The 24,510-nt window shown below is 41.9% G+C and overlaps 1 protein-coding gene across 6 annotated transcripts in view; it reads left to right on the top strand.

Annotated features, from left to right (window-relative positions):
• Nucleotides 1–24,510, top strand: part of LOC132399757 (teashirt homolog 2) — a 531,261-nt gene that overhangs the window by 343,305 nt on the left and 163,446 nt on the right. Inside the window, exon 3 of one of the 6 annotated variants that reach the window (XM_059980468.1) lies at nucleotides 17,741–22,985. The exons of 4 other annotated variants lie outside the window; for them this stretch is intronic. The gene's annotated coding sequence lies outside the window, so the exon portion shown is untranslated. Of the gene's footprint in view, nucleotides 1–17,740; nucleotides 22,986–24,510 lie in introns of those variants that run through there. One more of the 6 variants, XM_059980471.1, reaches the window with a different exon arrangement.

The raw sequence follows: 24,510 nt of genomic DNA on the forward strand, positions 1-24,510 counted from the left end.
AATTATGGAGTTACTTTAACAGTTACCAAAGGTTTTGATGGTTATTCTGAGAGTTTACTTCAATAATGTTTGAGACTCCATTTACAACTTTGTCATCTGTTTTCCACTTTGGTGCTTCATTCTATCCTACTAGCATGTGTGCCAGTATTCTGTGTAACTAGGACTTGAACTGAATAGCAAGGTGAACGGCTAATACCACCAGTACCAGCAAAAACAGAACCATTATCATTCTGTTGCTCACAGAGTTGCAGCTCCACAGGTGAGAACAGATCAGCAGAATAGCACAGCTTACAGGTGACGTATCTGCAACACACTATATGTACATTGGATGAGCTTCATCGACATGCCTGAGGATTTGCATCAAGTGGTGTCAGATATGTTCATCTTGCTGATAGAAGACTAGAAAACAAGAACTCTTGATGGTTCTGTTTTACTAAGGTCACCAGCACATCAGCTGTCTTTCCACTGGACCTTTCTCTGCCTTTGCCAGTGAGTTTCTGGAATTCTTCAGCAGGCCTTGCACAGGCAGATGATCAATGGTTTGTTTGTCAGCAGATAATTTTGTCGTATATTGAAAGCCAAATGATTGCCAATTAAGTTATCTGGAGGCATCCTTTAGCATGTGCAGGACTTTGTACCCATATTATACTTGGTGTTCTATTGTATAAGAGTAAGGTTTGTACATGCGGGTGAATATGGTGGGAAGCACAGAGCCTTCTTGAAGAATCCCAAGGAGAAGTCATATTGTAATGTGGCTCATAAACCAGGAACAGAGCACAATGCACACCAGGATGTTTTCCTTTCTGCAAGGTACATCTAGGATCCATCTATTCAGACGTCTCATATCCTTTAACAGGACCCAATTTCTCACCACTTCCTTTAAAAATGAAGCAGCCATCCAGACAGCCAAGCATCCAGTTCACAGGGATGTATATTCAGTATCAACACCTGAACAGACCAGGCACCAACCTAAAATGGGTAAGTGGCAGAAACGGTGTAAGTAAATATACAAGTGGGTCAAATTGTTGTAGACTAACATTTTGCAGCCCATTTGCATACCTATATGCAGGGATAGCCACAGATATTTATTATATCTCTATTTAACACTTCCAGGTGATGCTAAGGTGCTCCTGGCTAATACTGTCTGGAGAGGCACACCCCTCCCCCCACCAAATTGCTCCACCTTTGCATTGTTCTGCACTGGTCAAATCATGACAGAATATGACCTAACTCCATTTGCGGACTTTTGCCCTATGCCCTGTCATAACATTCGTTAACTAAAATCTCTCACCCAGATTTTAAATTAGCAAATTATCAACTACAGCTTTTAAACTTCGGCCATATTTTCTTAAAATTACTTTTGAAAGGACTGATTCAAGTTTTTAGTCAGTGTCCCCAGTACATAAGTAACAAGGAATGCTGGAGGTCAGATCCAAAGTACTGGCAATTTCTCTTTACAAAGATACTGCTTGATCTGATCTGCATTTCCCATTTCTCTCTATCTTCCTTTAGCAGTTTTTTTCTTAATACTGTATGCCTCTAAATTCTAGCTCTGATTGCTATAATCTTTTCTTGGAATTTACTGATAAGCTAACACTTGATCTCCAGATGTCATTCTACCACGTGTATGCTGCAATTCTTCCATGGCCATTATAGAGTTGATGACCAGGAGCAGGTCACAAGCACATATACTGTATCGCAAATGTGCACATGAATGCTGAATATCTGTGATGTTTGGACAATCTATGATATTTACTGGTTCCAACTATACTTCTTGCAATTTGAAATAATTGGTAACATTTTCAAATTTGAAAAATATGACTTTTGATCCAATCTTTTAGATTCAAAATCAGAATGATGTTTAATATGTCATGAAATTTGTTATTATGCGGCAGCAGTACATTTCAATACATTATAAAAAAAAACTAATCACAGTAAGAGGTATATTTCTTTAAAGTTAAATTCAATAAGCCATGCAAAAAGAGAAAAAGGTAATGAGCAGAAGGGAAGAAGCTGTTCCTGAATCATTGAGTGTGTGCCTTCAGGCTCCTGTACCTCCAACAAGAAGAGGGCATGTCCTGCGTGATGAGGGTCCTTAGTAATGGGGGCTGCTTTTTTTTTGAGGCATTGCTCCTTGAAAATGTCCTGGTTGCTGGGAGGCTAGTGCCCATGATGGAGCTGACTGAGTTCACAGCTTTTTTCAGTCCTGTGCAGCGGCACTCCACTACACCCCCTGCAGACCTAACAGGTGGTGATGCAGCCAGTTAGAATGCTCTCCACAGTACATCTATAGAAATTTGTGATTGTCTTTGGTGATATACCAATTCTCCTGAAACTCCGAGTGAAATGTGGCCACTGGCTGTTGTGCCTTTTTGTAACTGCACTGGGCCCAGAGTAGATTCTCAGAGATGTTGAGACCCAGGAACTTGAAACTGTTCACCCTTTCCACCACTGATCCCTTGATGGGACTGGTGTGTATTCCCTCGTCTTACTGTTTCTGAAGTCCACAATCAATTCTTCGGTCGTACTTTGAGCACAAGGCTACGGCTCTGACACCACTCAACCTGCTGACTTATCTCACTCCTGTACGCCTTCTCAGCATCATCTGACATTCTGCCAACAATAGTTGTGTTATCAGCAAATTTATAAGATGCCATTTGAGCTGTGCCTCACCCCACAGCCCCAAACCCTTGAGGTCTGCCAGTGTTAGTTATCAGTGAGATGGAGATGTCATTTCCAATCAGCACAGACTGTGGTCTTCCATTGAGGAAGTGAGGATCCAGTTGCAGGAGGTACAGATACCCAGGTTTTGGTGCTTCTTGATCAGAACAGTAGGAATAATTGTGTTAAGCTCTGAGCTGTAGTCAATAAACAGCACCCTGATGTAAGTATTGGTATTGTCCAGGTGATCCAAGGCCATGTGAAGAGCCAGTGAGATTGCATCCACTGTGGACCTATTGTAGCGATAGGCAAGTTGCAGTGGGCCCAGGTCCTTGCTTTGACAGGGGTTGGTTCTAGCCATGATCAAAGTGTCAAACCACTAAACATGGCGAATAATTAAGCTTTCATGGTAAGTCCTTGCCAAATGCTACTGATTACTTTGTGCAAAATTTTTTTTTTTGAAGTCTGGCTGAGATTATAATAAAGATGGCTTTGTATTAAATGAGAAAATAAGGAAGAGGTAATTGGGGATCTTAACTTAAAGGCAGGCATTCTGTAATGGGATGAAAACACGTCAAGAGGATGCAGCTAGATTAGTTCTGATGAAATACTATTGACGCTCAGTGGGAGGTGTGGAGGGCAAGTAAATTTAAGACAAATAGAGCTATCTGAGGGAAAACTATCTATGGGAATAGTGTTTCATTTTCTTCCATGTAAAGCAAGTAAGGATGACAGGCAGGTTGAACATACCAGTAGAAATGTGTCAGTCACAAATGTAAAGCAAAAACCATTAGACAGCAGTGCAGTTGAATGCACCTCAGGATGGGTGCCAGCAGAAACAAATCCAAGTAAGCTCGGTGTGAAATGAAACATACATGGCAGAAGGGGCAACTACACAGCAGCGAATCACCTTCCCAGAGTCAAAGCAATGCCAAAATGACTGCAAAATAAATTGAAAATTTGCAACAGATGATGAGTTGAACGTGGGATCTCCAGCCTGTATGATTTGGTACAACGTGAAGAAATGCCTTGATTAGCTAGAGGTGAATGTATGGAAATCTGCCCTGTTCTCTTTGATGTGTGGACAGTGGGACTGGATGTCATTGAACTGGCTTCGCCATTTGGTCTGTCCATTCATAGTACCTAACATACAAACCATATTCTGAAATGGAGGGCCCGCTAATCTCTGACTCTTCACAGCAGGAAGTCCTCCTGCAAAGTAGACTGTGCTGTCTCCATAAGACATTGAAAGAGAATCAGGCCCTTTTGCCCCTCAAATCTGTTCTGTGATCAGGAAACAACTTTCAGGTGATTACTTCTGAGGCCTTTCCCTCAGAACTCACTCCTATCCTTTAGACACTCGTTCCTGTCAACTTTGAACTGCTTTTAAATGTCCTTTAAACTCATTGAGTTTAAAAGTCATTCAATATATTTAAGTAATTATAAATATACTTTAAAAATGAATAAATAGCTCCTTACATACTACAGGAAAAATTAAGCTAAGGTAAAAAAAAAAGGTTAAATGAACTGATTTCCTTTTTACTTCGTGCGAATTATCCTGTTCAAATGGATGGTATTGCAGTGTCTAATGCCAGGGCAGAATAGCAAGGGGCAGGCAGAAGCTTTTCTGGTCCATAGCTTTGTACCTCCAGTTGAGCTCTCCAAATTACATGTTACAATATATATGTATAGAAGTCAGACATAATCTGGGTGCTGTGGAGATATTGCAAGTGGTTCTAAGAGATGCCTGCATGACTGAGGACAATCTAATGCATTGTTTTCATTTACAAGGACCTGTATCTGAAATTCTCCCATTGTCTGATTGGGAGTATATCTGAAAGCCTTGTAATTTTCCAGTATGTACATAAAGACTATGTTTAAGTCAGAAAAAGAAGGAAATTTAGGAAGAAGGTATTTAAATTCTCATCTGTTATTTGCATTTAGAAGATCAAAGTTAAAAACCGATAGGACAATGAGTTTGGCAGACTTGCTTTTGATGTACTAATAAATAGGGATATGAATTTATGAAGCACAGATACCTAACATGATGTTTGTCAATGCAGCATATCATGTATTAGAAGGCCCCGAATGCAGAGATGAAGAACTCTGATCTGGAATTCTGAGCTAGGAATGCCATTGACTTCTGAAGTTTTGTGATTTAGAAAAAAAAGTGAATCCTAATATTAATGAAATATGAAATATATGTTGTAAGTACTAGTTTTCTGTGATCCATTACAACTTTCATCAATAATTTTATAATGACGGTTATCCTAAAAGCATTCTTATGTATCTAGTTTCTAAGGCTCCAGTCACGGAATAATGAATTACATTCCTTAAGCTGATGTGTATGAGCACAGCTTTGTGATAGGAATGTATACAACTTATGTCCCAATTAATAGGAAGAAAGAGTACTGTATGTGCTGATGAAGCAGACTTTTCCCATCACAAAGAATAATGAGATCAATTAAAACATATTAACACAACTTACTTTGAATATATAGTGATTAAAATTGTTATTCAAGTTATTAGCTGGCAAGTTTCATTGGAAATGCATGCAAGAAAGCACATTAAAAGAAAAAAGAGCAAAAGATATAATTTTTCGACTTAATTTTGCCTTAATTTTAGTGGTGTGCTGCTCTTAATGCATGAACACCATAATGTGTAGAGTAAATGTAGACAAGTAATTTGACCTCTTATTCAAGAACTGGCTACAGTGCTTTCACAGTGGCTAAATGTAAGTAGAAACAGCTTTTTTATTTTAGAAAATGTTTTAACATTTCACCTCATTTTTGATGTGAAACATTGTGGAAGATTGAGCAAAGATCTTGGATACAAGAATCAAAAAGTAACAGTGTAATTGCCACGTATTTGCCAGCATTTCTACTGTAAGATCTGGCAAAGTAATTATATCAATGTTTAGTGAGATGCATTATAAATGGAACTAGGGTAAGTTCATAACACAGTTCACAATTGAAACCACCATGAAAGGATCCTTTTTGGCTAAGAATGAATTGACCTCTCCCCTTTATAATATATTAGCCAACCTGATGTGAGACTGTTTAATATAATTGAGAGGCAGAGGGAGCCAAATTTAAACTATCTGCTTCAAATCTCTGTTTTTTGATAGATTCTTAGTAGTTGTCAGTTGAAGGATTATCTCTGTGTGCTGTTCCCTATTTCATTGACATTATATTAAACATTGATATAGTATTCTTTGCCAGATCTTCCATTAGACTCCAGTAAACATACTCAGTCCAGAGCAATATGGCAGACATGTTGCATCAGAGGGTAGGTGAATGCAGGTTCATTGCTAAACTTTTTTTCCCATCAAATCTTTCCCCTGTCAGTGATGAATAGTAAATGCAAGGATTACGCTTTGGTATAGAGTTAATGGAGTATTCTTTCAGCAAGTAGACACATCAGTCGGCTGCAGATTGCAACTTTTCCGCCCATCTCATCTGCCAAACTGCCCAAGGCCAGGGAAACCTCCCAACCAGCAGCATAAAATAAAAGGAGTGCTAAAGAAATTGGTGCTTGGACTCATTCATATATTTCAATAGATAGTCTATCACCTGAGTGTTAACCAAAATTCCCCCTCCACCATTATAACTGGAATCAGCCAAGTTTGAGCCAAAATTTAAAAACTGGATTTAGTAAAAATATGAATTAACAGAAGAAAAATGTTGGAGCTGTCCAGTAGGTGAGGTAAGAAGCTGGTTAACTTTTTAGTTAAATTCTTCAGGTAATTGACATGAGATACTCTATTATCATTTTCTCCACGGGTGCTGCCTGTCTTGTGAACATATTAAATTTTTACTATTTTTAACTCCTGGCCAAGATGGGCTTCCATTTCAGATTGTTGGGCTTTCATCCATTACCTGTGTTTGTATTAATATGCACTCCATTATTCCCTCTACCATCAAGCATTAATCGGTAATAGATTGAGAGAGTTAGGTTACAAAAGTTAAATTTCTTTAATGTTCCTATACTGAGAGCATCTATTGCTTTGTTCTCAGTAAATCCATCAGTAAATAGTGGAGAGCAATCTTGTCCCTTGAAGTTATAAGTGCTGGTGAGCAAAGCATCAGCAACTAGTTGTCATACCTTGGAGATTCCTATTACAAACCAAAATAGTTTTACACAACTTGCATTAAGGAGAATGCCTTGGAATGCTAACTGAGGGAGGAGAGATTTTCATTGTAATTTCAAGACGATGTCCATCATTAAGGACCCCAATCACTGAGGACAGACAGACAGACAGACATACTTTATTGATCCCGAGGGAAATTGGGTTTTGTTACAGTCGCACCAACCAAGAATAGTGTAGACAATATAGCAATGTAAAACCATAAATAATTAAATAATAATAGATAAATTATGCCAAGTGGAAATAAGTCCAGGACCAGCCTATTGGCTTAGGGTGTCTGACACTCCAAGGGAGGAATTGTAAAGATTGATGGCCACAGGCAGGAATGACTTCCTATGACGCTCAGTGTTGCATCTCGGTGGAATGAGTCTCTGGCTGAATGTACTCCTGTGCCTAACCAGTACATTATGGAGTGGATGGGAGACATTGTCCAAGATGGCATGCAACTTGGACAGCATCCTCCTTTCAGACACCACTGTCAGAGAGTCCATTTCCACCCCCACAACATCACTGGCCTTACGAATGAGTTTGTTGATTCTGTTGGTGTCTGCTACCCTCAGCCTGCTGCCCCAGCACACAACAGCAAACATGATAGCACTGGCCACCACAGATACCTGTATCGTGGAACATCGTAGAACATCCTCAGCATCGTCCAGCAGATGTTAAAGAGTCTCCTCAGGAAGTAAAGGCGGCTCTGACCCTTCTTGCAGACAGCCACAGTGTTCTCTGACCAGTCCAGTTTATTGTCCATTCGTATCCCCAGGTATTTGTAATCCTCCACCATGTCCACACTGACCCCTTGGATGGAAACAGGGGTTACTGGTGCCTTAGCCCTCCTCAGGCAGGTCCACCACCAGCTCCTTAGCCTTTTTCCCATTAAGACATGCCCTCTTCTCATTGCTGCCCTTAGAAAGGAGGTGCAGAGACCTGTAGGCACACACTCAGTGATTCAGGAACAGCTTCTTCCCCTCTGCCATGCGATTTCAAAATGGACACTGAACCCATGAACACTAACTCACTGCTTTTTGTTTCTCTTTTTGCACTACTTATTTAACTCATACACAGTGGCATTCAAAAGTTTGGGCACCCCTGGTCAAAATTTCTGTTCTGTCCTGTGAGTAACTGAATAAAAGATGACCTGATTTCCAAAAGGCACAAAGTTAAAGATGACGCATTCCTTTAATATTTTAAGCAAGGTTACTTTTTTATTTCCATCTTTTATAGTTTCAAAATAACAAAAAAGGAAAAGGGCCCGAAACAAAATTTTGGGCACCCTGCACGGCCAGTACTTAGTAACACCCCCTTTGGCAAGTATCACAGCTTGTAAACGCTTTCTCTAGTCAGCTAAGAGTCTTTCAATTCTTGTTTGGGGGATTTTCACCCATTCTTCCTTGCAAAAAGCTTCTAGTTCTGAAAGATTCTTGGGCTGTCTTGCATGCACTGCTCTTTTGAGATCTATCGACAGATTCTCGATGATGTTTAGGTCGGGGGACTGTGAGGGCCATGGCAAAACCTACAGCTTGCGCCTCTTGAGGTAGTCCATTGTGGATTCTGAGGTGTACTTAGGATCATTATCCTGTTATAGAAGCCATCCTCTTTTCACCTTCAGCTTTTTTACAGATGGTGTGATGTTTGCTTCCAGAATTTGCTGGTATTCAATTGAATTAATTCTTCCCTCTACTAGTGAAATGTTCCCAGTGACATTGGCTGCAAGACAAGCCCAAAGCATGATCAATCCACCCCCTTGCTGAACAGTTGGAGAGGTGTTCTTTTCAAATTCTGCACCCTTTCTTTACAAACATACCTTTGCTCATTGCTGCCAAAAAGTTCTATTTTAACTTCATCAGTCCACAGAACTTGTTTCCAAAATGAATCAGGCTTGTTTAGATGTTCCTTTGCAAACTCCTGATGCTGAATTTTGTGGTGAGGACACAGGAAAGGTTTTCTTCTGATGACTCTTCCATGAAGTTCATATTTGTGCAGGTGTCGCTGCACAGTAGAACAGTGCACCACCACTCCAGAGTCTGCTAAATCTTCCTGATGGTCTTTTGCAGTCAAACGGAGGTTTTGATTTGCCTTTCTAGCAATCCTATGAGCAGTTCTCTCAGGAAGTTTTCTTGGTCTTCAGACCTCAACTTGAACTCCACCGTTCCTGTTAACTGCCATTTCTTAATTACATTATGAACTGAGGAAACGACTACCTGAAAACGCTTTGCTGTCTTCTTATAGCCTTCTCCTGCTTTGTGGGCATTAATTATTTTAAATTTCAGAGTGCTAGGCAGCTGCTTAGAGGGCCCATGGCTGCTGATAGTTGGGACGTTTGAGGAGTCAGGGTATTTATAAAGCTTTGAAATTTGCATCAGCTGGCCTTTCCTAATGATGACTGTGAACAAGCCATAGCCCTAACAAGCTAATTAAGGTCTGAGATCTTAGTAAAAGTTATCTGAGAGCTCAAATCTCTTGGGGTGCCCAAACTTTTGCATGGTGCTCCTTTCCTTTTTCTCACTCTAAAATTGTACAAAACAAAAATAATATACTAGTCTTGCTTAAAATGTTGAAAGGAATGTTTTATCTTTAACTTTATGACTTGTGGAGATCAGTTCATCTACTACTCACTTAACTATTCACAGTAACAGACATTTTGACCAGGGGTGCCCAAACTTTAACATGCCACTATCTATAAAGAACACACAGAAATCAGGACCCCAGTAAGTTTCGAGGGAATAGGGGAATTGGGGTTCCTGTAGTTTCAAAGAGGTCTTGGAAATGGGCAAGATGATTGTTGGAAATGGGGCACTAGTAAGGTTAAAGCAGGGGTTTCCAACCTGGGGTCCAGAAAACCCTTAGCTTAATGGTATTGGTCCATTGCATAAAAAAGTTTGGGAACCCCTGGTCTAAAGGGAGTGCTGGGAAGACCAAGTTAGTGCAGTGAGAGTACTGCAAGCAGATTCCCGGTGTGTTTAAAGAGCCAACATAGCCAGTAGGTCAGGTGTGAAAGCATCAGGATTTCTGAATAATTAGGTGGAAGATTATCAAAGTTTTACTAATATGTGCTGGCATGTCAGCAATACCGATTGACCTTAAACATAGTAAATTCCTTCTAGCAATTGTGTACTTAAAAAATATTCAGACTCAGCAAGGTACAGCTGGAGTAGAGTCATGTACTTGCCAGGTTAGTTAGGTCCCTTTCCAAACTAATCATTGATTTGGACCTTAGTCAACCAGGCAGCTTTCAAGTTTATCCTTTCCTTAACACAAGAAAATCTGCAGATGCTGGAAATCCAATGCAATAGTCAAAAGATATTGGAGGAACTCAGCAGGCAAGGCAGCATCAATGGCAAAGAGTAAACAGTTGACATTTTGGGCTGAGATCCTTCATGTTCCTCCAGCATTTTGTGAGCTGTTTTGTTCTTTTCTTGCTCACAACCAATGATTGACCTTAATCAGAGATCCAGAAGCTAGTTAAACACAAAGACAGGGAATTCTTGGTTTGGAAACTCCACCATGCCACAGGGATAAGAGGCAGCTGCACACATTGCAACAGAAAGGACATGATTTAAACTATCATCAACGGGCAGAAAGAGCAGCGGAGGTTTATCAGCCAGCCAACATCCACAACCTTGGAGAAATACATGATCATTTAGCATTATTTAGAATGCCCACATGCATGTTTCTGATTTTGTCATAAAATTTGGTTTGTCACAACTATACAGTGCAAGACATTAAAACATTACTATAGCTTACAATAAAAAAACAAAGTAAATAATAAGTACAAAAGATGAATTGCAAGGTAGTGTTTATGGGTTCATGGACTAATCAGAAATCTGATGGACGAACATGTTGCATACGTGTCTTCAGGCTCCTCTACCTCCTCCCTGACGGTAGTAATGAGAATAGGACAAGGGCCGGGTGGTGAGGGTCTTTAATGATGGTTTCCACCTTTTGAAGATATCCTTGACAGAGGGGAGAAAGCAGGTACAGGGTTCTGAGTTGGATGATCAGCCATGATCATACTGAATGGCGGTGCAGGCTCGAAGGGCCAAATGGCCTACTTCTGCACCTATTTCCTATGTTTCTAAGAATCACTTAATTCTGGCATGGTCCCAGAGGACTGGAAAATTGCAAATGTTAGTCCACTCTTTAAGAAGGGAGGATGACAAAAGAGAGGAAATTATAGGCTAAAAACACAAAATGCTGGCAGAACTCAGCAGGCCAGACAGCATCTATGGGAGGAGGTAGTGACGACGTTTCGGGCCTGATGCACCATCAATAACTCTCGGAGATGGGAGACGAACGATAGGCTTTTATTAGCAGCAAAACGGAGCACAGCATCTCAGAGACTGAGGGGGGAGCAGTGCCTCCAATCGCCTTTATACAGGGGTCTGTGGGAGGAGCCACAGGAGCAGTCAGCAGAGGGGCATGTCCAGACAGGTATACATAGTTTACCACATTCACCTCCCCCCCTTCGTTTTAAAAGAGAGTCTCCACGGGACGAAGTTTCTTACAAGTATATTTACAGGTTAAGTCTATCAGGCAGTCGAGTCTGTCACTGCGATCTACGTAGCACCGATGGTGATTGCACCGGTGACAGTGGTTGTGCTGGCTCCGGCCTGACTTGAGGTGCCAGTCCGTTAGGCATCAGTAATCCCTCATGCGTGTGTGTGGCGCTCGGTATGGGAGTGTTGTGAGGAGTCTGTGTAGGGCTTGGTGTGCGTGGTGTCTCATGGGTATACACCTCGGTGGGTACGATGTTCATAGTCACCGTGGAGTGTTTGGGATAGGGGTCTGATGCTCCTGCGGGCACAAGGTCGTGGACGGAGACCGTGTCCTCCCGCCCATCAGGTAAGACGACGTAGGCATACTGGGGGTTCGCATGAAGTAGGTGAACCCTCTCGACCATCGGGGAGTATTTATTGCTCCTTGCATGTTTCCGGAGCAGCACTGGCCCTGGGGACATCAGCCAAGCCGGTAGGGTGGTCCCAGTGGCAGACTTCCTGGGGAAAGAAAAGAGTCACTCATGAGGGGTGGCATTGGTGGACGTTCATAACAGGGAGCGGATAGAGTGGAGTGCTGCGGGGAGGACCCCCTGCCAGCAAGAGACCGGCAATCCCTTTGACCTAAGGGCTAAGAGTGTGGCCTTCCACACAGTGGCATTCTCCCTCTCCACCTGTCCATTCCCCCAGGGATTATAGCTCGTGGTCCTACTAGTAGCAATACCCCTAGCCAGCAAGTACTGGTGCAGCTCGTCACTCATAAATGAGGATTCTCTATCACTGTGGATGTAGCAGGGATATCCGAACAGAGTGAAGAGCTGGCACAGGGCTTTTATGATGGACTTGGCAGTGGTGTCGGGGCAGGGGATGGCAAAGGGGAACCACAAGTACTCGTCGATTATGTTGAGAAAGTAGACATTACGTTAGGTGGAGGGAAGGGGGGGCCTTAAAGTCGACACTCAGTCACTCAAAGGGGCGGGTGGCCTTGATAAGTTGTGCCTTTTCAGGACGGTAGAAGTGCAGTTTGCACTCAGCGCAGACTTGACAGTCCCTGGTCATCGTCCTGATTTCCTCAAGGGAGTAAGGCAGGTTCTGGGCTTTTACGAAATGGTAAAATCGGGTGACCCCCCCTGGGTGGCAAAGATCTGCATGGAGGGTGTATAGTCGTTCGAGCTGCGCCCTGGCACACGCTCCCCGGGATAGGGCATCAGGGGCTCATTCAGCCTTCCAGGCCGGTACAGGATATCATAGTTGTAGGTGGAGAGTTATATTCTCCACTTCAAAATTTTATCCTTTTTGATTTTGCCCCGCTTTTGGTTGCTGAACATGAACGCAACTGAGTGCTGGTCAGTCAGCAAGTTGAACCTTTTGCCAGTGCCTAATAGCTTCCACTATGGCCTGGGCTTCTTTCTCCCACCGCGGAGTGCCAAATTTCAGGGCCCTGAAGGGTACGAGAGAACAATGCTACCGGCCTTCCTGCCTGATCGAGGGTAGCAGCCACCGCGAAGTCGGAGGCATCACTCTCTACTTGAAAGGGAATGGTCTCGTCCACCGCATACATCGTTGCTTTGGCAATGTCCCCTTTAATGTGGCTGAAGGCCGCGCAGGCCTCGGCTGAGAGGGGAAATGTGGTAGACTTGATCAGGGGGCGGGCCTTCTCTGCGTAGTAATGGACCCATTGGGCGTAATAGGAAAAGAAGCCCAGGCACTGTTTGAGGGCTCTGAGGGCAGTGGGAAGAGGGAGTTCCAACAGGGGGCTCATACGGTCGGGGTCAGGGCCAATGACCCCGTTCTCCACAACATACCCAAGGATAGCAAGTCAGGTGGTTCCGAACACACACTTGTCCCTGTTATAGGTAAGGTTAAGAGCTTTGGCCACTTGGAAAAATTGTTGGAGGTTTGTGTCGTGATCCTGCCAGATGGTGATGTTATCCAGATATGGGAACGTGTCCTTCAGTTGGCACTGGTCCATCATCCAGTCCATTTCCCTCTGGAAGACAGAGACACCATTCATGACACCGAAGGGTACGCGCAGGAAGTGATAGAGCCTGCCGCCCGTCTCGAAGGCGGTGTAGGGGCGGTCCTCCAGGCGGATGGGGAGCTGATGGTAAGCGGATTTTAGGTCTATGGTTGAGTACACCTTGTACTGAGCTATCTGATTGACCAAATCCGTGATGCGGGGTAGGGGGTACGCGTCAAGCTGCGTGAACCTATTGATGGTCTGGCTATAGTCCATGACCATCCTATTTTTCTGCCCGGTCCGAACAATGACCACCTGGACCCTCCAAGGACTTGTGCTCGGCTCAATGATCCCCTCCCTGAGCAGCCGCTGCACCTCCGACTTAATGAAGGCCCTGTCCCCCGTGCTGTACCTCCTGCTTTTAGTTGCCACAGGTTTACAGTCGGGGGTCAGGTTGGCAAACAGCAGTGGGGGAGGGATCTTGAGGGCGGAGAGGCTGCAGGTAGTGTCAGTAGCGCGGCCGTTGGCATGGTGCTGGGTGGGATACGCGGGTCGGTGTGTGTGTGTGGTCAGTAGCGGGGTATATGACAAAGTCCCACAAAACTGAGGATTTCTGACAGTGATTGGTGGGAGGGGCCCATCATACTCCATTGTCACACTTCTCAGGTGGCTCTGGAAGTCAAGCCCCAATAGCACAGGGGCACACAGTTGAGGCATGACCAGTAACGCAAAGTCTCGATATTCTGTGCCCTGCACCACCACTGTCACTACACAACCCTGCCGGGTGTCTGAGGAATGTGATCCAGAAGCCATGGTGACCTTGTGGCTTACCGGCTGTGTCACGAGTCCGTAGCGTTGCACTGTGTCTGGGTTAATAAAACTCTCAGTGCTGCCTGTGTCAAACAGGCAGCTAGTCCTGTGCCCCTCCACCAGCATCTCCATCATTGACCTTGCGAGCTGGTGTGAAGCGCTTTGGTCGAGGGTCATGGAAGCCAGAGTTGCATCGCTGTCTTGGTGCCCGGTAAGCACTTGTGGGTCGGGGGCGGGGCGAGGTGGCGCCAACAAAGATGGCCGCCCTCATGCCTCACAGGTGGTGGACAAGCAAAATGGCGGTGACCAAGGTGGCCGCCCCCATGCCTCACACGAGGCAGGCAGGCAAGATGGCAGCGACCAAGATGGCAACCCCCATGCCTCGCACACGGCGCTGCTCGACCCCACTTGTGGTTTAGACTTATAGGCCTTGGCGATGTGGCACTTCTTTCCACAGCTGGAGCAGGTAGCTTCTCGGGCCGGGCAGCGTTTTTGGGGGTGCTTTTTGAGTCCGCAGAAGTAACACTGCAGGGACTTGCGACTGGCATGAGCCATGGTCGATACGCCGATGGGTTGTGGGGACTTCACGGACTCGCGACTGGCAGCAGCCGAGGTTGATTTGCCGGAGGGTTGCAGGGTCTGCAGCGTCCACGGGGCCGGCGGGAGATTGTGTAGAGCGGCCTCCAGCATGTCGGCCAGCTCAATCGCCGAATGTAAGGTAAGATCGGCGTGTTCCAGCAGCCGCTGACGCCCGTACATTGACCTGATCCCCGTAACGAAGGTGTCCCTTACCAGCAGCTCTGCATGGTGTTCCACCGTCAGTCTCCTGCAGTCACAGGCCTGCATGCGTGTCTGTAGGGCTCAGACAAACTCAGCGTTCGACTCTCCGGCCCGCTGCCGCCATGTCGCTAAGCAATGTCTTGCATAGATGGTGTTCACCGGCCGCGGGTATTGTCTTTTGAGGGAATCCAGTGCCCCTTGGTAGGTCGGCAGGTCCCTGATCAGGGAGTAGACCCACGGACTGACCCCAGAGAGGAAAATCTTGTGCATCGTTGCAGGCTCGGTCACACGAATCTCCTCTAGGTACAATTGGAAGCATGCAAGCCAGAGTTCAAAAGCGATGCTGGCTTCTGGAGATTGAGGGTCAATATCCAATCTGTCAGGTCGTAAAATGCTCTCCATGTTTTAAAATTGCTGCTAATAAAATTGATGCACCATCAATAACTCTCGGAGACGGGAGGCAAACGATAGGCTTTTATTAGCAGCAGAATGGAGCACAACATCTCGGAGACTGAGGGGGCAGCAGTGCCTCCAATCGCCTTTATACAGGGGCTTGTGGGAGGAGCCACAGGAGCAGTCAGCAGAGGGGCGTGTCCAGACAGGTATTCATAGTTTACCACAGGGCTGAAACCCTTCATCAGGAGTCAAGGAGTCCTGATGAAGGGTTTTGGCCTGAAACGTCGTCACTATCTCCTCCCATAGATGCTGTCTGGCCTGCTGAGTTCTGCCAGCATATTGTGTTTTTATTTATTTCCAGCATCTGCAGATTCATTCGTGTTGAAATTATAGGCTAGTTAGCCTAATCTCAGAGGTTGGGAAAGTGTTAGAGTCCATTATTAAGAATGAGTTTATGGGGTACATGGAGACTAATGATAAAGCAAGGCAAAGTCAACATGGTTTCCGTAAAAGAAAATTTTGCCTGACAAATCTGTTAGATTTCGAGGGAGTTACAAGCAGGGTGGACAAAGGAGAGGCAGTGGACATCATTTACTTAGACTTTCAAAAGGCATTTGATAAGGTACCTCACATGAGGCTGCTTAGCAAGATAAAATCCTATCGAAATACTCTGGCATGGATAGAAGAATGGCTGACAGGCAGGAAACAGCAAATGGGAATAAACGGGTCCCTTTCTGGTTGGATGCCAGTGACTAATGGTGTTCCTCACGGATCAATATTGAATATTGGAACCGCTACTTTTCACAATGCTTGTCAATGATTTAGGTAATGGAATTGATGGCTTTGTGGCAAAGTTTGCAAATGATATGAAGGTGGGTGGAGGGGTAGGTAATGCTGAAGAAACAATACGATTGCAGCAGGACTTAAACAAGATGGAAGACTGGGCAAACAAGTGGCAGATGGAATACAGTGTTGGGAAATGTATAATGCATTTTGGTAAAAGGAACAATAGTGCAAACTGTTATCAAAATGGGGAGAAAATTAAAACAGCAGAGGAGCAAAGTGATTTAGGAGTCATCTTGCAAGACCCTCAGAAGGTTAATACACAGGTTGAGTCTGTGGTAAAGAAGGTAAGTGAAATGTTAGCATTTATTTCAAGGGCAACAGAATATAAAGACAAGGAGATGATGCTGAAGCTTTATAAGATGCTGGTCAGGATGCACTTGGAGTATTGTCAATAGTTTCAGGCCTCTTCCCTCAGAAACAATGTACTGTCATTGGAGAGAGTCCAGAGGAGATTCACGAGGATGATTCTGGGAATGAAGGGGTTAACATATGAGGAGCGTCTGGCAGCTTTGTGCCTGTACTCACTGGAATTTAGAAGAATGTATGGGGATCTCATCAAAACATACGGAATGTTGAAATGTCTAGCTAAGGTGGATTTGGAGAGAACGTTTGCTCTGGTGGGGGTATCCAGAACTAAAGGGCACAGCCTCAAAATTGAGGGGGCGACCTTTCAGAAGAGAAGTAAGGAGGAATTTTTTTAGCCAAAGGATGGTGAATCTGTGGAATGCTTTGCCAGTGGAGGCCAAGTCCGTGGATATATTCAAAGCAGAAGTTGATAGGTTCCATATTGGTTGGGGCATCAAGGGATATGGTGAGAGGGCAGGTGTATGGGGTTGAATGGGATCCTGGATTAGCCATGATAAAATGGCAGAGCAGATTCAATGGGCTGAATGGTCTAATTCTGCTCCTATGTCTTATGGTCTAACTTCTTGAAGGATGTCCTGACATTGACTTCTGAGACAGAGATCACAGGGTTGCCAGATGTTGTGGGGAATCGCACAGGTGTTGTCTTATTGTCTCTTTCAAAACATGCATAATAGACATTGAGCTCATCAGGGATTGAAGCATCACAGCCTTTATGCTGTAACGTTTTGCCATATAGAAGTCATGTCATGGAACCCCTGCCACAGGTTTTGTAAATCTGATTGTGTTTCTAACTCCACATCAAATTGCCTGTTCACTCTCATGATGGCAAGCAATGGTTAGACAGAGTCCAACAGTGGGTATAGAAAATACATTGAGAACACTTGTGAAATGTGAAATTTAACAAGATTTGTGAAATTTGAGCTCACTGGAGTGATCATAAGAAAGATACAAAGGGAAAGAGAGTCCGGGCCTGACTACTTTTTCATGCCAGGCATTTTTTGACTATTTAAGAGTAGTCAAAAACTCTCAAAGTCGAGGGACGAGAGCTTCAAACTATATTCCATTGGAAACCTGTTATATCTGACCAACCAAGATTGGCAAATAACTGTTATTTCAAAGTAACTGGGATTGTAAGAATAAAGTCAAATTAGTTTGACATGGCTCTGAGCTCCAGATTATTTAAAAATAATGTTCTTTGGAGAATTTGCTGCAAAAATCTTCAAGGTCTGCCGACAGGAGAAATAAGCCAATACCAGCATCCACTTGTTTTCCTATCAACAGATACCCAAGGCAAACAGTTTATTTCAAGCTCTATCACGCAAGAGATTACATGATGGACAGTAAAAATGATTTGAAGCAAGCTTTCATCAACTCCAAGGGGCTACTTAAGAAGATACTTATGAAGATGGACTTCCTTTTACATGTTTGCACTTTATCCTATTTTAAACACTTCGAACTACATCATTTGTATGAAAAGTGCTTTATAAATAAGTTATTAATAAAACGGAGCATTTTTTGTAAAAGAGGCCTTTCCACCATGATGCAATGATTGGTGTTCATGAAAGGAACTTTGTGTAGAAAGAAATTTAATTCCCAAAGTGATGGATCCTTTTTCACTCATTCAAGATCATAATAATGAGAAGAATGAAACTATTAGAACTGTGATAAGCATCAACCATTGAGCAAATTGGGATGAGCTTTCGGCTATGAGGTGGAGAGTTCAACACAAAATTTCAAAGTTGAAAGCTTAGAGTGAATTTGTTATCTAAGTATGTATATTGCATGTCACCAGATACTAACCTGAGATTCATTTTCTTGCAGACATTCACAGTAGAATAAAGAAATACAATAGTATCAGTGAAAAACTACACCAAAAAGGCTGTGCAAAAGAAGACAAATAGTGTGCAAATACAAAAAAAAAGTAAATAACTAATACTTAAAACATGAGTTGTAAATTTGAAGCTAATAATGCAAGGGTGCTGAGAACTCCGAGAATAATATAGTGAGAAGTGACCCACTTGCCCTGCATCAATTCAGTGCATCAAATCTGACTGTGAGTGCACGCTCACAGAAAGCTGCTAAAATCTGTGTGTGGTCTGACTGCAGTAAGACCAAATCGAGCCACACTTGCTGCCATTTGGAATCACAACACTGCATGCCACACATGTCAGCTCAGCATGTTTTACCTTAGATATATCAAAATATTCAGAATCATGGAAGCACTGCAACACCTTTTCTAAACAGACTGCAAGTTTATCCACTTGAAATCAACCCTATTTTTTGACTAGATCTCCAAAGTCCCAACAGCCTGTCTTCGTCCATGGTTACTTTTGCTATTCTGTAAAACTTATGAAGATCAATTATGGTACTCTGCTTTTGAGCAAGTCCCTGCCTGCAGTACAGCAGTGATAATCAGTGCAAAGTCCTCACAAAAACCATAGAGAAACAACATCACTTCTTGTACTATTCCATCAGTTTGCATCTGAAATCAGGATAACAATCCCTCTTGGTGCTTACTATTCTCCATCAACTTTATGTCCTTTGTCTCTACTTGTACCTCCTTATTTTTTGGTATTATTTTACCCGATACCTCTTTCTGAAAATCACTGTTTGTGGTCTGCAAGTTCTTGGGACTAGTAGAATGCCCAACGTGCCTGCTGTCTTTCTAAGAAACAGTGGTGTATCTGTGTTATTGTCCTCTTGTTTTCAGAGCAAAGGTGAGAATTGCATCCTCAGTCAATATCTTTAAAGATTGCTAGGGCAAAACACTCTCCATGTACTATAACTGCTTACGTACTGTGGCCAGAGGTAGAGAAACATGGGACATGGTGTATAATATTAAGAACACAGAAACAAAATTACTGGAAGATGGAATCATAAGTCTAAATTCAGCCTCAGTGAAACATTGCAATTTTCTCAACTACTGTACTTTCACCATTACCTGTAGACATTCCTGTGAAGTTTTTTTTTGGCAATGCAAGATAAAGTGGCTCTTTTTTGACATGTATTGACCCTGCAAAGGAAGCGAACTAGCCATGTTTTCCCATAAATCGTGAAATCTTTGCAGATTTTATTTATATCGGGAGTCCAGATAACTAAGGAACAAATACTTACTTCATCAAATTCAGTCCAGTCCACTGGTAGTCCCAACGCATTTCTATTCTGCCTGCTTGCCCTCTTCTACTTTTCATAGAATCACAGAATTGAAGCTTGTATTCATTGTAGGTTTCTTTCTGATTATATCATTGCAGTGCTGTGTGACAAACAAGTCATCAGCTTTATCATAGTATTCAGCCATCTTTCTCCAAATACAGTGGGATATGAGATTGAATCATTCCAAGCCAACACTAACCAGTCACTTGGCTGACATTATTTCTTGTATTCAATTTTTCCTCAACTTGATATAACCTTATCTTCCTTAATAAGTTCCGATTTGCTTCCTAATCCCTTTCATCTTCTAAACCACTTTGCAGTCCGAAAATTGTTGTCATCATTTCTCATTGTGTTTGGCCGAGTGAATTCAAAACATCCCTGCAACTTTTGCTTTATCCTTTAGTGTATTGTTAATATTAAAACCTACTAATGGCACAGCAGAGGAATCAAATTATGCACATAAATATGCTTGCGTAGCAGGAATAAAACTGAAGTTAGTGACAATGATGCCAGTTTGCATTTGCAAATCTACCATCAATCTGTCATTAAATATGTTATCAGAGGATGCTAAGTGTATGGTCCTTGCTTGCGTTGCTGCTTATTCATGATGCTGATGTGCAGTAATGGGGCAGTGTACATTAACATATTCTTGGTTGGATGAACACAAAACATTCCTAGAAGCTTCTGCCTTGATTCCCCCTGTGACCAAATAGCAAGTGTGGGATATCCTTAAATTGCCAGAAAAAGAGCAAAAAACGCATTACTTTTAATTAATAGTCCCATCGTTTATTTATTAGTTGTATCCTGCAATCCTGATAATTTAAATGATACATAAACCACAGAACATTTGATTTATTAACTCTTTGAGCACTAGAATTACAGTTTTGTTCAGCAGCTGTAGTGTTTATTCAATATTTTTTAAATGCAAAAGCTGATGAATAATTTAGAAGTTGGAATACAAATTCACATCTCTTCATTAAGTTCATTAATCCTGATAATAACATTTACTGTCACAACAGCATCTGGGTTAAGCCACACCTTTTCCAATTGAAATTCCACAAGAATAAATGAATTTAGGCCCTGAAGATAATATTATAAATTAAGAAAATTGTATGCTAGACTAAGATGATATGGTGCTGCAAGGCTCAATTTAAGATGCTTATCAAAAAGCACATAGTAACAGGTCCTATGTTGCTCACCCCAGGCTCTGTCATACTGAAGCAGGTATTTCAGGTAAATTTAGTCTGGAAGTTGTCATCAACACTGATAAAGAAATTACTGATCTTCCTTACAGCTCACACAATACCTAGAGTTGCAATTAATTGTATTAAACATCTTTTTCCCTGTATTTGTAATGTACTTGGGGATTTGAGAAAAATCAGCGAGATTATCTGTGGAAAATTAAGCCATCACTTGCAATTTATGTCAGCAGTATTTTATCCCAATAATTAGGTTGGGAAATTTTAAATGGAGTAATTTGAAGAATAGCTGTAATTGAAGTGAATGGTGGGTATCTGGTTTAGTTGTGTTATTTCATTCTACTGCAGTAATCGAATTGTTGTTGGGATCTTGATGTTTGGTAACTTGCATCATATTTGTCCAAAATAGTTACACAACTTCAAATTAGCTCATAGTATGTGATATTTCTCTATGGTAACTATTGTTTCATTGCACACACGTAGTTCTAGCTAATACAGAGATGCAGGATCCCACTTTAATGCAAGATTAGAACTATAACATTTCCAGGAGGGTCCCCTCCCCGTGCATTGTGCTCTTCTTGTCTCCTTTAATATGTTTATCATCTTCAAAACTGCTTCATAATTATATAATTTTAAGATTGCTGAATGCTAATAATTCATAAAATATTTGACATCTAAACAGCAAATCAAATAACAATTATCTTGTAAATTACTGGATGTCATTAAATCCAAAAAGTTAACAGAATTTAACAGATATTATTTTCCAAAGATGTGAAATACTTCTGAGTTTAAACCTATTCTGGTCATAAGAAATAGGCTTTATATATAAAAAAGGAGAAAATGCTAGAAATACTTAGCAGATCAAGCAGTATCAACAGAGGGTTATCATTCTATCAGAACATGGTTTCCAGAAGTTCTGTTTTTATATTGGAATCTATAACAAAGAAATAAATATTAATACATTTAAAAATAATACAGAAAATATTTGAGCACAGTCATCATAAAATTTGTGCAAGAAAAATCATGTTTGATGAATCCACTGGAGTTACTTAAGCTTATATTTTGTTGAGTAGATGATGGTGAACTAGTGAATATGGTTTATCTGGAGTATTGTGTTCATTTTTGGTCTCTTTACATATGCATGCTATGGCAGGTATGTTTCAAACATTTAATACACTCTGAAGGCATCTGCTACTCAATTTCCCTTCATTATTTTTAAAAATGAGTTTTCAAGTAGACAGAGAGAAGTACTTCCTATTAGCAGTGGACTCAAAGACCAGGGAATAGAAGAAAGGCAAATTTCATAGATAATTTATAAAGTTTTTTTTTACGCAGAATGTGGGGATGATCTGTGTGACAAGTGGAAATAAAACCAAATGGGCCTTTCCAAAGGGAATTGCAAAGATACTTGTGGAAAAGATTTTTTTTATGGTGAAGATCGGGGGAATGAAAATGAACAGATCGTTCTTTTGGAAGACTGCATGGACTAAGTAGACAAAATGGTTTCATCTTCAGAGTATGTTTCCTATATACAACGTTGAGAGTCAACTTCTTGCAGCTACTCAAAACAAAGAAACAGTAAAATTCACAAAACAACACAAACACGCGAGAAATACCGCTGCATCTATAATGTGCAAAGGAAGACAAATATTGCAAATAGTAAAAAAAAGTAAACAAATAACATGGAATATGAACTGCTCAGTCCCTGTAAGTAAATCGATCCACAATTACAGAGCCAGTTCAGTGCTGAGGTGAGTAAAGCCCATCCAGGACCCCAGTGGCTGTAGAGCAACCACTGCCCCTGAGTCTGGCAGCGTAGGACCCAAGACTCCTGTATATCCTGCCCAAAGGTAGTAGCAGGATAAAAGAGAGTCCAGACAAATGCTGAACGCCTGCTCTTTTTCCGCTCTCAGCCTCAACTATTTTAATCTTGCTCGATGCTTCAATCAGCATTTAGTAATGGAGCCGGGCATGAGTTTAGCTTCCACTGTCAGGCCTTGATGCAGTGAATTATATCTATTAGTTTGTCTATTAGTTTTTTGAGCCGTATGAAAAATGTCACCATTGGTCATCAGTGCCATCTTGCAAAGCTTATGATTTTATGATTATTTCAGTTTTCTATCATTTGCCCTACAGTCTCTGTGAAGAAATGTAATCTCTCATTTTAATAAACATTCTGTATTTGCTTTAATTCAGTAGTATTTCAGTTATTATTAAAACAAAGAGATGCAGCCATTTCAATTTATGTACATTGGTTCAAAATAAAAACAATGTATTTTCAGGCCAGATCTTGAATCTGCATGGTCTTGTCACAGATTTACAATTTACAAATTCTCAAATTCATTCATAACATCAGAGCCAGGGTGGTAAGGCCAGTGTTTATTCCCTTTCACACCATGAGGACAAGAGTGCTCTTCCTCTGACTGTTACTTTGGACAATTAGGAGTCCAGATTAGTGTGGGCTGGTAAAGCCAGCAGTTTCCCTGCAATGAAGCACTTCTGTAAACCAGTGTAGTTCTGCTTCTGTGACAATCAGATATATACGTGATCTTTCCAGATTTTGTTTTATTCATTCCTCAAATCAGTAAATTGAAATTGAACTTATGCACTCTGAATTATTAATTAAAGTCAGCGGATTACTGGAACAGCCACATAAGCAAATTAAATTAATATTTTGAAAAACTTTAAAGATATTATAGCTGTAATTATCTTTGCTGTGACAATAGTTTAGATGAACCATTTTGTTAGAACATATCGCATATGACACATTTAACATTGGAACACAGACACTGGACAATATCTGACTCTGCTTTTCTCATGATGAACCGTGAAGAGTTGGTGTACCATATGATTCATTCTTCCTTGGCAAATAAAGTACCACCAGAATCAAAAGAAATAACAAAGGTGGCCATTTACTTTTATAACAATGAGCATCTCAGGTCATCATAAATACCAATGCAAAATAGAAAAAAAAGTCTGGTATCATCCTGTTTGTAGGTCCTTTATGATCCCAGTTACAATATAGAACTAAATGATTGATTGGTTAAAAACATAGAAAACCTACAACACAATACAGGCCCTTTATCCCACAATAGTGTAGTTACTTTAGAAATTACCTAGGGCTGCCCATGGCCCTCTATTTCCCTGAGCTGTATGTACAGGAGTCTCTTAAAAGACCCTATGGTATCCACCTCCACCACCGTCGCTGGCAGCCCATTCCATGCACTCAACACTTTCTGTGTAAAAGAATTACCCCCGACAGCTCCTCTCTACCTACTTCGAAGCACCTTAAAACTGTAAACACAAAGTACACTGCAGATGCAGTGGTCAAATCAACACGTACAAACAAGCTGGATGAACTCAGCAGGTCGGGCAGCATCAACTTTTGTGTCATCGCCCATCACTCCACTTCCTCATCCAGGTCATTTATAAAAAAATCACGAGGAGGGGTCCCAGAACAGATCCCTGAGGCACACCATTGGTCACCAATCTCCATGCAGAATACAACCACTCTTTGCCTTCTGTGGGCAATCCAATTCTGGTCCCCTTGGGTCCCATGCCTCCTTACTCTCTCAATAAGCCTTGCATGGGGTACCTTATCAAATGTTTTGCTTAAATCCATATACACTACATCTACTGTTCTGCCTTCATCAACGTGTTTAGTCACATCCTCAAGAAGTTCAATCAGGCTTATAAGGC

Source organism: Hypanus sabinus, chromosome 9 (assembly GCF_030144855.1).
Source record: "Hypanus sabinus isolate sHypSab1 chromosome 9, sHypSab1.hap1, whole genome shotgun sequence".
Lineage (NCBI taxonomy): Eukaryota > Metazoa > Chordata > Chondrichthyes > Myliobatiformes > Dasyatidae > Hypanus > Hypanus sabinus.